This window comes from Coturnix japonica, chromosome 6 (genome assembly GCF_054131305.1).
Source record: "Coturnix japonica strain WE chromosome 6, WE-NBRP24, whole genome shotgun sequence".
Classification (NCBI taxonomy): Eukaryota; Metazoa; Chordata; class Aves; order Galliformes; family Phasianidae; genus Coturnix; species Coturnix japonica.
Genome location: NC_140668.1, coordinates 27,836,510 through 27,840,322, shown reverse-complemented (window position 1 = coordinate 27,840,322; position 3,813 = coordinate 27,836,510).

The following is a 3,813-nucleotide window of genomic DNA, read 5'->3' as shown; positions in this document are numbered from 1 at the left end:
GTTTTCATTTGCCAGCACCTGGTCAGTGAGCCTTTGAAAGCTGTTTCTACCTCTCTCTGTATTGCCCTGAACATGTTTCATAGTATTCTGTATAGAGGCCTTTGTGCTAGCACAGCACTGCTCAGTACTTTCTGTGCACAACTGTCATACTGTAGTACTCTGCCAGTAGTACCTGAACTATAGAACTATAGAACCTGAAGGTAAAATATTGCTACTAGAGGAGCTGAAGCTTTTAGGTCTCCAGGACAGTGTATTCCCAAACAATTGAGTTTGCATGGCCTGTGGTTTTCTCCACCATTGGAACAAAATGTCTCATGAAGGAGTTTGAGTGTGAGGTCGCAGTATGTCTTCTGCAAAGGTTTTTTTGCAGTTTCTTAATCTCCTGCATCTCAGACAAACACTCAGTTAACTTCCAGCCCTTGATCTAATCTGCAGTGTCAGGCACATAAGGAAAGCATCAGCTATGGTGGAGTAAACAAAGAGAATGAATTAAAAATCCCATTTCTGAACTTATTAGTTAGAATTATATTTTTTTTATTTACATATGTTGAAAAAATTGCCTTTATAAGGCAAACTCATACAATGCAAACAAAATCTGTGCAATAAATTCATAATTTTTAGTATTTTGAAATGGCTACTAAACCACTGAATCTTTCTGCTTTGACTTTTCTCTTTGGTTGTGAGGGTGGGAATTTTCAGGCTCTGCCACAGCATCAGTCAAGATAGAGAAACTCTGTTTTGGAGAAAGGCAGGGAAACAAGAGCAAGAGTAGCTGTACATAAAACTGTTTTCCTTATTCTTAATAGTTTCTAAACTAATGTCATACTGCAGTCATGAAATACTTAGTGGTAAATAGCTTGTGGGGAAAAAAAGTGCATTGTGATGTTTCCTTTAGGTATTTATGAATAAATGTGGCTCGTTTTACATTAAGACCTACCTAATTTTTTTCCATTGCTCTTGACTGTAATGTTAAGAGTGCCATTAGACTTGCTGAGATATGTAAAGAATATTTGCACTATATTTGAACTCTGACTTGGGAGTTTAGAGGCTAAATTAAGCTTTGTTCTTCTCACTTCTTACAGAGCTTAAACTACAGTATGTGATATTTTAAACATGGTCCCTGAGCCAAGTTGTTTCCTCCCCAGAACATGCGTTAGGCATCAGCTCTCGCCCATCATTTGCTGGGATTGATAATGTGCCAAGTCTTGAAGTCTTGACTCGGTTCTTATTCTGACAAGACTCCCATGGAAATCAATGGAAGTTTTGCCTGATTAAATGCTTCTGGATTCCTCTCCAAAACATTTGGCTTATTTATATAAGGCACATTTGGAAAAATCCAACGTTTCAGTCCTATAAAGTAGGATTATCAAAATCTTAACTGATGGAGGACATTCTGAGGGCAAAATACCCAGGGGCCTGCTGCTGGCAGTGGAACACTGCCTGTGTTTGGAAAGCAAACCAAAACAAACCCAAAGGCTGCAGGACAATGCATCATCTAAAAAGTGGCTTGTAAAACAGCAGTTAAACTTAGCTGGCAACATCCACGTATGGACAGCGTGACATGAAGTGCTTTGTTATGCTGTGAGGTGATCGACTGATGACTTGTGTTGTTCAGAGTCACTTCGCAATTAAACAAAAGGCTGTGAGAGATTATATTAAAAACTGTTTCTTTTACCCTATTTGTGGAAATTAGGAAAACTAAATGTGCAATTTGTTCACGCAGTAAGATGTAATGCAGCTTAGCAAGCATTTTATTGCAATCAATTTCAGCGAATGCCACAAAAACACTTCAGGATGAACATAATCACCAGAAATAAATAGAAATTAACTTTAATGATCAGCTTTTAATTACACATCATCCAGCTCTTAATTCGTAAGCACATTTAGGTTTTGGTGAAGCTTGGCATGCTATGTGTCATGTAATCCATGTTGTTTTGAAAACAATATATGCTTCGCACATTGAAAAATAAGCTATTTGGAAAAGGTAATGTTTATACATTCCCCATGGTTCTGCTATAGAGTAGATCAAGAGCAGCTCCTTAGGATGTTGCATGTCTAAGTTGCTTCTGCATTTGCACAGGGTATATACTGGTAGGTATGTGTGCTGGATGTATGTATGTAATATGTAGTATGTATTGGCATTCTCTGTGCACGCAGTGTATTTACTACAGCTCTAACTATGTGAACCAAGATCAGATCGTGATTTTTTTCATTGCATAGAAGGATGTGTCAAAGGAGTAGGGCCTTGGCTTTTGGAAAGAAAGCATATCGTATTTCTCTCCAAAGTCCTTCTCCAGCTGTCCAGGAACTGCACAGTGAAATTCTGGGATTATGTCTATACTGTGACATGAAGAGTTGTTAAAGTCTACTGAACCCAATGACTCATGCTTGCTTTCCCAAAGACTATTAGACCAGCTGCAATTCTGATTTAGAGCACTCACATATTCAGGAAGAGTTGGCTTGTGTTATCTCTTGACAGACTAATTCACATCATGTATGATTTGCTGGTGTCTGGTCCATCCAGGCTTGATAGCTTGAGCCTATGCTAAAATACCAGGCATGCTTTGGTAGCTATAAGCACTGCTTCCTGCTTCAGTGCCTGCTTTTTACTTTCTTTTGTGATCAAACAAAGCTTATGATCTTAGAACTGATTTATTATGTCTGTGTAACCTGCATGGACATTAATTTCTCCTGTCTCTCCCAAAAGTACAGAGTTTTGGCTGAGAGACTATTTATACGGTCATGAGGTTACAACATGAACTGGAGGGTGAAAATGCATTTTGCTGACTTTGTGGCCATATGCTGTGACAGAGTATACAAAGGCTAAGGGTAATAAAGCTACTGGGGGGTGAAGGGAGAATTCTTTAGGATAGGAACTGCTGAGTTCAAGACCCAACAGGGCTAGGCAGGAGCCCAGCCTGCCATCTGCCAAATGTTGTTCCCCTTCCCAATAAGAGCAGGCTGGAAGCTGGGAGAGGAACTGCCTCACAGCTGTTTGGAACCAGACTGCAGTGCAAGTTTTGAGTGCTTCTTGCTTTCATTCTTGTATCATGAATTAGCAAGGGAAAGATATGTGTCAGAAGGACATGTCAATAATGACAACTAAATCTAGGGAGTCATTATCTGCTCAACTCTTCCCCAGGCAGTATTTTTACTGTACAAAGAAAGTAGTCCTAAGGTCTCTAAAAACATGGCTATAATTGCATCATGAAATAGGAACAAAATTAAGTTATTTGACTCAGAATAACATTTTAATGTTTTAATTTTGTTTTTTATCTTATTTTTATTTTATGCCAGTTAATTCATCTTTGTGCTTTCCTATTTAATATCTCTGGAAATCCTCTTGCTTCCACAAGACCAGTGAATGCTCCTCACAGGCTAGCATTGCTCATTGCTAATACAAAAAACTTTAGAAGGGTTTTTGCTGCCTCCATTCGCTGCATCTCTTGGAGTGTCTGTTTCATCTTCTCTGCCTTTTAGTTTCTGTGCTCTTTTGGCAGAAACTGTTGGCCTGATTCTGATCTTATTTGAAGTGTGTAAATCAGAATGAAGCTCTGTGCCTTTGAGTGAGATCTGGGAGCAAACACCCTAGCATGGTGTATGGCATCTTGTACTGCCAGGAATTCCATTCGGATTTGCAGTAAAAGGGAATTCTTAACCAGGTTCAGTTTCTACAAAGGGCAGTTTGCTGCAACAAAGGGAGTCAAACAAATAGAATGACTCAACACTGAAACAAAAGTAGAGGTAGAGTTCACAGAAATGAGTTTTAAAGGCATTTATTAGGAAGTCTATAAAATATAAGAAATTAAAAAG